We start from the raw sequence: 11,261 nt of genomic DNA on the forward strand, positions 1-11,261 counted from the left end.
GGTTTCTAATATATATTATTGTTTCAATTTAGATGTCACACTTTCTTTATTACTCCAGTCCAAAAAGAATAACACATTTGTACAATTGGAAATAATTCAACTTTAAACTCTTCTTTTTACTAATTTTATCATTAATGAGAAGGTTTTATAACCACACAAATATCATGGTCCTACAAAACTCTTACCTCTTAAATTGTTAGGACCATAAATTTCAAATTTTTTTTTTTTAAAACTATGTGCCGAGTCAATATACCTATTTAAATTGAAATGAAGATAGTACTATATGTTTTCTACTAACTCAATAGCAATAATAGGTTTTACATTTCAAAATAACCCAAATGAACGCAATGTAAGGCGGAGAATGCTTTGGAGTTTAGTGATTTGGACCAATCATGAAAAATTATAATTACGAGGCCATCCAATCCAGACACGTGCAGATTTGTTTGGCAGAAACATACAAAAGAAAAAAAGAAAAAAAGTCCGACAAAATGTAAGGTTAATTCAGTGCGTACTGAAGATTGATTGAACTTCCAAATTCTAATAGCCACACTTTTTCACACATGTTAAAATGAATTGAATGTCACCCTTGAAAGAATTGGGCCATCCCAGGTGCCCATACCTTTATGACAAACAATACTTCAAATTTTTAGGCCACACATTTTACTAACACTCAAAAGTTGTTGTCTATCTTTCAATATGCTTTTGAGTACACTGAGGCGTGAATTATAAACAATAGCCTTGGTTTGAATTTTAGTTAGGGCTTAGGGATAATCAAGCTCGAATTGATATTTTTTCTCCGTATGGATTGACTTTTATCTAAGAAAAGATAACTCGATCCATAAAATGATCAAATAAATTAATAATGTAAGTTGTGGTTTTTCATTCTTCCTGAAAATGAAAAAGAAGCCATTTTACTCAATTAGCAATAATTTTTTTTGTAGACTTCTGGGCAGGAAATAAAGAAGAATAAGGAGAAAGTGTCCCCTCCAGTCAAGAATTAGGATCCTCCAAGTTTAACCAGTGAATCAATTTTCAATACTACACATATTTTTATTACAACAAATTTAGTATAATCCCACAAGTCGAGTTTGGGGAAAGTTGTGAGTACACGTATCTTACCTCTATCTTGAAAAGATAGATAGGTTGTTTCTGATAAACTCTTAGCACAGGAAAAAATAAAAAGAGAAGTAGTAGCAACAAGCGGTAACAACAACAAAATAATAAGAACGGAAACGAAATAAACAACATGTAGTCTAGTAAGAAAATACAAGACTAACACTAATACTCAGAGGCAGATGCATACTATACGTAGAGGGGTCACCAACACCTGAAAACTTAACAAAAATATTATATATACTTGTAAATATTTTTATGAAATAGTCAGATATTAGTATAGGCCCCTTCACCAATCTTTATGAATAGTGATATTGAATGTCATGGTGACCAGCGACAGCCGAATCCTGGGTCTGCCTCTAATAATACTACTGGTATGGAAAAGAAAAATGCTCGACTATCTACTAACTTTCTACCCTAATTCAAGATCTCTATACCCTCCTATCAAGGATCATGTTCTCGGTAAGTTGAAGCAGCGTCATGTCCTGCCTAATCATCTCTCTCCAATACTTCTTTGGTCTACCTCTACTTCTCCTCAGACCTACCAAGGCCAACCTCTCGCACATCCTACTGGAGCATATGTGCCTCTCCTTTTCACATGACCGAACTATCTTAGCTTCCTTCCTGCATCTTGTCCTCCACGGGAGCTATTCTCACCTTGTCCCGAATATCTCCATTCCTAATCTTATCTATTCTGGTATAGCCGCACATCCATCTCAATATCCTTATTTCTGATACTTTCATTTTCTGAACATAAGAGTTCTTGACTGGCCCATACTCTACGTCATACAATATAGTCATTCTAACCACCACTCTGTAGAACTTACCTTTAAGTTTTGGTGGCACATTAGTATCACACATAATACGGATGCGAGCCTGCTTTCATCCATCACGCTCTAATAAAACGTTTGACATATATTTTTTAGTGCATACTGAGGCATGTATTACAAACAGTAGCCGTAATTTGAGTTTTGAGTTTGAGTCTCACTGTCAGGCTATATGGTTTTATTAAGACTCAAAATTTAAATTCTCCATCTATATATTTTCTAATATATGCACTGGAGTGTGTATAATTTGAGTGATGTCTGACTCTCAGGCCACACGTTTTTATTGAGACACAAAATCAGGATTCAAAGTTAGTTGTATATATTTTAAATATTTTTTTACAAACTTATATATAATAATTCAAGTAAAAATAATGAGTCCAGTTAAATCTACAACTCCGGTCCAAGGTTTTCTGCCTTGTCATCGTTCTCAACCTTAAGAATCATCACTTGTGCTAATCCAGTTCAGGTCTTCTAGTGAGGATCCAACGTTGAGTTTGCCTCTTTTCCTTGTATTTTTTCTGATTTAATGATAGGGACATGCCACCATAAGGCATAATTAATTTTTTTTTAAGACAAAAAAACTTAAAAGTTGCTACTGTATGAACCACTAATCACTCACTCAAATTACCTCGCACAGATCCACCGACAATGCTCTCTAACCAATCCCCAGCAATACCAACCTCTCAACCATGAACACTGCTCACGAATCATAACTACCACCCTCTTCCCTTCCAGACACCCTAACGGGTGGCTCTATGCATATTGACTCCCCTGATCCCACAATTACCTCTTTTACACGCCCAACATCTTACCTCAACACGCTAATCTCTAACACTCCTGTACCCCACTCTCTTTTTCAACTTTACTACCCAACTACACACCTAGACCTCACCGATGAAAGTAACGCACCAAATGATCCCACAAACTTTATCCCACTCTCACCGGAGGAGAAAAATAGACTCTATGCACCATGGAAACACTCCGTCATTGTCAAAGTTTTTGGACGCAGAATTGGACACCAACTTCTTCGCCAAAAAATATACGCTCAATGGAAGCCAACTGAAAATCTTCCACTAATTGATTTAGGATCTGACTTTTTCTTAATTAAATTTTAACAAAAAGAAAATATGCTTCGTGCTCTTCATGATGGCCCTTGGTTTATCTTAAACCACTTTCTCTCCGTCCGTCAATGGGAGCCTAAATTCATGGCCTCCGAAACAATACTAACCTATTCCGCCATCTGGCTGCACCTCCCTGAACTACCTACAGAGTTTTACGACTTTGAGATACTACATAAATTGGGTAATAAAATTGGAAAATTACTCAAAATAGATGCATGTACCTCAGAAACCACCCGAGGAAGATAAGCCAGACTCTGCATCGAAGTGCCATTAGAACATCCCCTAAAAACCCACATCTTCATTGGTAGCCACGGGCAAACCATCCTCTATAAGGGCTTAAATTTGCTCTGCACCACCTGTGGAAAACTAGGACATACTACACGAGTTTGTACCCACTCCCCACCAACACCTACAGTCTCAAACTCCAAACCCCTCGATAGATCAAAACTCTCAAAATACTACTGCCCAAACTCCATCAACCTCGACTCTTTCTCCAAATCAAGAATGGAAAGTAGTTCAATTTCCAAGAAAATCACTACCCAAATCCCGCGCCGCCCAACCAACATCCACTCTGTTGGCAGCAGGTCTCATTCCGCTGCCATGTATATCTCAAGGGACCCACGCGAACAATCCAGGTTTGTCTAAAAATCCTAATTCTCTGCTTTTTACTAATCTTAAAACAAATGGGGCGGATAAAGAGTCCCATAATCCTAATCACCACGTTTTCTCTCTCATAACTAACACTAATAAATTTTCTCACCTACTGATTAGTGATGTATTAATTAATGAAGAAACCACTCTCAACAGCCCATTAATCCCTACACCCACTAACATACCCCTACCCCATGAACATGGCCAACCAGCCCACTTGGAGACAGCCCACTTACTCACACAAAAGCTGGACCATGCAACCCTATTGGCTGGCCACGTTACCCCCAAGACATGCAGGAACCCCTAAATCTATCCATTCAATCCAACTCAGCTAGCATACTAAACCTAGACCACCATAATTCCCCATGCCAAATCAGTAACAATTTTCATAATACCAAGACAAAAATTTCCTCTAAACCAATACAACCTATTACCTTCCCCATGTAGATAGCCCATGATGATATCTCAAAACCCAATACCACACCTCAATCATCTCAATCCAACATACATAGCCCATCATCAAAACCAGAACCGGCTATTTCTACTACTAACATACCTCTACATACACAGACACCATCATCAACCTCAAATACCACGATGCCTTCACGTTCATCCTATTCAAATATTCAAGATGTATCCCACTCAATTTCCCCAGCCACACAGAAGAACCAACTACCACAACAGGAACACTACTCACAGACTAGTGAATCAACGAACCTCACACTCAACTCCTCCTCCACAACTCAAATACCAGAATATTCCTAGCCTAAACACCCCATGCAATGACCAACCCAACATCTTGGTTGGAAGTGGGACTCCAAAACCATGCTCTCACCTTCACCATGGAAGTAAACAATCAAGAAGTAACAATTCTCATCAACAGCCCGATGTACCTTGCTCAAATAATCACGGAGGGGATGCGATTAGGGACAGACATCTATGGCAGGTACCATTGGTTTATGATGCAAGCCCCATATCTAGCACCCTACCAACCTCTAAATCCACCAACGCCAACCTGGGACACAACCCACCTATATCCCAATATCATTCAAATACCATTCTACCCGCCAACACAACTAACCCCCTCAACACCCTGGATACAACTAACTTTCTACCAACTCCACCAGTCACACTAATGGAACCACTGACCTCGCCTACCCAATCCCCACCACAAACCCCGCCACCTCCTCACAATCTCACCGCATAAAACGACGATTTTCAACAAGAAGTGGCAGCAATGATGACCTACAACAGGGAAACACGCCCAGTCTTAGCTTGGCTCGACGGCATCAAAGTCTTTGTCCAGAAGGAGGAGTACGCAAGAAAAATACATCTAAATTGCCCTCCAAACCTCCTACGATGCTCCCTCCGCATACGACCTACAACAAATCCAGAGGTGGGAAAGTATGCAATACTACTGATTCCCACACTCCATCTACGCCCAGGGGAGCACAACAACACCCAGGAGGACATGCAGGGCAGCCAACTGCCTAATCAATCCAATAATTATATGAATTTCATCATATGGAACTGTAGAGGAGCTCAATCTCCTGAATTTAGACGTAATTTTCACTCTCCACTTGATTATCATCCTCCATCTTTAGTCGCTTTACTTGAAACACACCGTGTTGAGCACCAAACCTTGAAAGAGGACTTTCACTTTACGGGAATGGCTGAGGTGGCCGCTGTGGGACAATCTGGAGGAATTGCAATTTTGTGGCATTGTAAAATTCAGGTAAACCCCCATCAAGAGATTCATTGTAAAATTCAGGTAAATCCCCTCCCTTACAAATGATTATTTACTGTCATATATGCTAGCACAAAATCTTTAAAGCACCCCTTATGGGTGGACCCAATTTTCCTACAATAACTATAAGGGGCCATGACTAATAGGAGGGGACTTTAATGAAATAACTCATGCATCCGACAAATTTGGGGGAAGAACAATAAATATTTCTCGCTCAAATAAATTCCTTGACTGCATTAATTATTGCCACCTAAGTGACCTAGGTTACAAAGGCAGCCGTTATACTTGGACTAACAGTCGTTCCAATAGACATAATATTCTAGAACGTATAGATCGTTTCCTCGCAAATTATGATTGGATAAATCACTAACCTGATGCACTAGTTACACACCTCCCCATACACATTCCGACCATTGCCCACTATTACTTCAACTGAACTACCGTCCTTTACCTCGCCAAAAGCTCTTCAGATTTGAAATAATTTGGGCCTCTCACCCAACTTCTCCCGCAATAGTTCAACAAGCTTGGCAAGCCCACCCCATCTACTATCAGCTATTGCACAATTTACTGAAACAGTCCAAGAATGGAACAAAACCACTTTTGGAAACATATTCAAATGTAAAAAAAAAAAAAGCTCTTAGCTCGTCTGGCGGGCATCCAATCCTCCATCAATTATCCCACTAGCATATTCCTCCAAGAGTTGGAACGTTAGTTATTATTCGACTTTAAACACCTCCTTAAGCAAGAAGAAGACTTTTGAAAATTAAATCGCGTATAAACTGATTAAATGAAGGAGATGCAAACACAAAATGTTTTCATCTCTCCACTTTAAATCGTAGACGCCATAATTGTATCACGGCTATACAAGACCTAGGTGGAAATTGGATAACTGATCCCCACCACATTAAAAATCATATTACCAATTATTATCAAATTATCTTTACCACAAAATCAATTATTAACTATAGACAAAACCACATGCACCCTTCTAATGTATTAACTCCGGCCAATCAAATTTCTCTGGATAGCCCACTTCAAGACAAGGAGATTTTAGATGCATAACACTCTTTCAAACCCTTAAAAGCACCTGGCCTAGATGGGCTACACCCATACTTCTCCCAAAAATATTGGAACACTATCGACACTTCAATCAAATATTTTTGCCACAAAATCTTTAATGATCATAGGATCGAACCTTCTATAAACAACACTCTCATTTGCTTAATTCCCAAACACAAACATGCTTCTTCTATGTCACAATTTAATAAGCCTTTGTAATACTATTTATAAATTTATTATAAAAATTATTGTCAATCGACTAAACCGATTCTGCAACATCTTATAAATCCCACCCAATCCAGTTTTCAGAAAAATAGACGAGATGCAGATAATGCAATTATTGTTCAAGAACTAATGTCTCGTTTCCGTAAAATGAAAGGGAACACTCCACATATGCTTCTCAAATTAGATCTTGAGAAAGCTTTTGATAAACTAGAATGGTCATTCATACAACATACCTTAGTTTCACTAAAGTTTCCTCCAAATTTTATCAAACTCATTATGTCTTGTGTCACAACCACCTCCACCCCGATCCTAATCAACGGCAACCCTACTAACTATTTTAAACCATCGTGAGACATCCGTCAAGGGGATCCACTATCACCATACCTATTCATCCTCTGTCTGGAAATGCTCTCCCGAAGTATAAATACGGCGGTGGACTATCGCTCTTGGCAATCCATATCCTTGGCTAGTAGATGCCCGTTAATATCCCATCTATTCTTTGCGTATGATATTATTCTCACTGCAAAAATTACACCTCTTACCTGCAACTCCATAATTGACACTCTCAATCATTTTACAGCTCACTCAGGACAAAATATTAATTTTCACAAATCCAAAATCTTTTTCTCAAAAAATTGCTCAACCACCACTAAACCCTCAGTGTTACACCTTTTTCATATGCACGAAGGGAAAACTTTTGGAAAATATTTAGGGTTCCCCATATTTGTTAAGCAACCCTCAAAATCAGATTTCCAATTCCTATTGGATAACTTCAAAAATAGACTTGCAGAGTGGAAAACAAAATTCTTGACTAAGGCAGGACGTACCACTCTAATCCGTTCTACCCTCAACCACCTACCCAATCATGTCATGTAATATATAACAATCCCCAACAATATTCTCTCCCAACTCAATCGCTACCAACAAAATTTTCTCTGGGGAACAACACCTCAAAAGAAAAAACTACACCTCCTAAAATGAAATACGGTTACACTACCAATAGACCAAGGAGATTTGGGAATCCAAAACCTTTCCATAAAAAATAAGTCTCTACATGAAAGCCTTGCTTGGCGACTTTTTCATAATCCCACTGGGCACAATGCCTCCTAAACTCATATATAAGACCCAACAACCTGTGCAAGCGCCATGTATCCTTTATTTGGCGTAATATCATCAAAGGTTGGTCCTACTGTCGCCTAGGTTACAAATGAAATATTGCTAATGGCCATAACGTGAAATTTTGGACCGACCCCTGGCTAAAAGAAAACATGCCCCTTCGCTCCTGCATTTATGGTCCACTAATGCAACATGAGGAGAATAAAGTAGTTTCCAAGTACTACTCCAATCAAGAATGGCAACTTACAAGCCTATCTTTTTGGTCTTCCAAATAACTTAACCACATTAATCAAGAGTACCTATATGCCTCTTAATACAACCAATTTTGATCAAATCTTCTGGAGCATTACCAATAACGGCCACTTCTCAGTCAAATCCAGGTACCACTCGCTCACCCCAATTGACAACCCAACTCCATCGTTCAAATGGATTTGGAAACTCTCAATCGCACCAAAAATATCCTTTTTCCTCTGGTTGCTGGCACACAACAGACTCCCAACCGCTGAATATCTCTCCGAATTAGGCATCATCCCATCCAATATTTGTGCTATTTGTAATAGGGCACCTGAAACAGCAAAACACATTTTTCTTGAATGCCCTCAAGCTACCAAATTATGGGTTTTTCTCAATTTAACACATCTACTCCACTGCCTTACTCCAAATCACAGACCATAGGACATGGATATACAGGCTTCTACACACGCCACTTCCCCGCCCCCCCCACATGACATTCCCAAAAATATCCTTCTTCATTTTTCTCTATGGCACCTATGGCATATTCGGAATAAAAGTACACTGTAACATAAAAGACTAAACATCGACATTCCTATGTTAGTCACTAAAGCAGCTGAACACTACTTCCTAACGAACAACAGCAAAAAGAAAACAACAAACACTCCTTTATACATTAAATGGCACCCTCAACATGTACCTTGTTATAAACTGAACATAGACAGATTTGCTTTACCTATGCTACATAACTATGGAATAGGCGGTGTATTTCGAGACTCATAGGGTCACTGGATCATGGGTTTTGCTGGTAAATTACATCAAACTAGCAGTGTCCATACAGAACTCCTTGCGTTATTCATGGGACTGCAAATTGCTTTACGCAACAGACTCACACATCTCATCATTGATACAGATGCAACGGAGGTCATTGGCATACTCACAAAAACTAACATTCATTATACTAATATTGTTGATGACTGCAGGTTGTTGCTCCTACAGCTGGGTAGCCCACCTATCCATCATATCTACAGGGAGCAAAATAGCGTGGCAGATAGTTTAGCTAAATATGGTGCCAAGCAAGCAGATGGTAGCAACTGTCTTCTTTTTGCAACACCACCACTTTTTGTCCAGGAATTTCACCATCAAGACCAAGTAGGAACAAATCACCGGAGGCTTGTTAAACCCTGTTCTTCCACCAGCTCTTTGACGCCTACCCTGGCAGCTCCATTACAGGACAAAACAGCCTCTTCTTTAAATAGTTTTTCTAGTAATGTTTTGACTTGTAACGCACCCTATGAAGGTGTGCAACCGGTAGACTCTACTATGAATATCTTAGTTACTTTTATGCCTACAATGCATCCTGCTCCCTGTGCTGCTATCCACTTTTAGTTTCTTAATATAAGTACTTCCTTTATGACAAAAAAAAAAACTAATCACTCACTCCCGTTGTGTTTGTCATGCTTTCCTTTTCCCAACTCCTTGGCCAATTTTAAGTATTCATCTTCTCTACAAGGTTATATATATTAGGGGTCAAAGACGAACCCTTCACCGCATCGGGAATTATACCCCGAATGGATGGATTAATTACAAAAAAAGTTATATACAGTCGTCTTCCACATTCTCAGCAACAATGCCAATACATATATATTTGATTCCCTAAGATCTACCAATGTCTAATATGAGTATTAAAACCTGTCAAAAAGAAGTGCCAAAAACTATCTATAATCCAACTATTTTTCAATGACTAAACGGTAGAAAATTCATTGAAAGAGAAGTAAAGAAGTGGTCGCCACAGCCCACATTCCAGTTTCCCACATCAAAGTCTGAGTGAAAAGATTAGCTGAAAGAAATTGCAAGAGAAAGAATAATATGCCATTTGTGTGCATAGAACTTAAACGTAGGTAAAAAGGTTACTGAAAACCCTCCATAAAGAGTCTTCAATATTATAATTGGAGATAGCTTTATAGATTTATTCTGTATTAGGTTACCAAAAGATATCGATAGGTAACCCTCCATAAAAAGTGCGATCTATAATCTTTAAAATAAAAATCAAAGTTATATGCACAAGCAAAGATTCTTTTACACTATTAGTATATTTTGACTTATTATAGAAAACTGATTTCCATTTAATATTTGTATAGAGACTACTCTCAATTTCCTTTTAAGTGATTTGATGGTGTAAATCTTTTTTAAACCGATAGTGCATAGAACTTGTACTCTATTAGGTGAATTAACTCTTACAAACATGTAAAAATGATTTCATATGGTAGATTATTAGTTAAAACTCAACTTAAAGTAGATAACCATGTGGTTTGTTGACCACATAACACTACGTAGTAAACTCCACATGGTATTAATGTCAAGAATCAAGAAGGTTATGGCATCTTTAATTAGGTGAATATTTGAGTTTTGAACCATTATAAAAGCAGCTAAAGTTAATTAAAGCAAAATCCATGCATCATAATCTTCCATTTCTTTCCTTACTGTTCAATGGAGATTTTTCACTCATCCTCTCTTTCCAATTACTTAGTGTAATGACCCGACTGGTCGTTTTAAGCATTTGCACTTCGCTCGATAGTTTACGGGTGTGAGTAGCCCCGTATAATGTATTTTAACTTGTGTGAATCGTTGGTTAGATTTTTAGGTTATTCGGGACTGATTTGGAAGAATGATTCTCAACTAGGGAGTTTTAAATTTGAAAGAGTTGACTAAGTTTGACTTTTAGTATTTGACCTCGGATTTGGAATTTTGATGGTTCCGTTAGATCCGTTGGGTGATTTTGGACTTAGGAGTACATCCGAATTGTGATTTGGAGGTCTGTGGTTGGATCTGCAAATCGATCATAATCACCCACTGTTTTTACAACAAACTGATACTCCTGGAATAGAGTTGATAGATATTAAGCTTACAGTACTAGAAAACTACCCTTATGGAGCAGATCGATGAGAATGGCTTTGTTAGTGAAAAATAAGCTAGGGTTCATAGATGGAACCTGTTTAAAAGCTCTTACAGAGGAGAATTGGGGCATCAATGGGAACAATGTAATATTGTGGTGCTTTCATGGATAAGTCGCACCGTGTCTACTGAATTGCAACCAAGCATCATCTATGCATCAGATGCGAGGAAGGTATGGATAAGTCGCACATTTTAACAAATCAAACCTTACTATAT

The 11,261-nt window shown here is 38.3% G+C and overlaps 1 long non-coding RNA gene across 1 annotated transcript; it reads left to right on the forward strand.

The window, feature by feature from the left end:
• Positions 1 to 3,732: 3,732 nt before the first annotated feature.
• LOC107804638 (uncharacterized) lies at positions 3,733 to 9,467 on the forward strand. Its single transcript, XR_012705169.1, has 2 exons — positions 3,733 to 5,483; positions 9,074 to 9,467. It is a non-coding gene; the product is annotated as an uncharacterized LOC107804638 (long non-coding RNA).
• Positions 9,468 to 11,261: the final 1,794 nt, after the last annotated feature.

This window comes from Nicotiana tabacum, chromosome 22 (assembly GCF_000715075.1).
Source record: "Nicotiana tabacum cultivar K326 chromosome 22, ASM71507v2, whole genome shotgun sequence".
In the NCBI taxonomy this organism is placed as follows: domain Eukaryota; kingdom Viridiplantae; phylum Streptophyta; class Magnoliopsida; order Solanales; family Solanaceae; genus Nicotiana; species Nicotiana tabacum.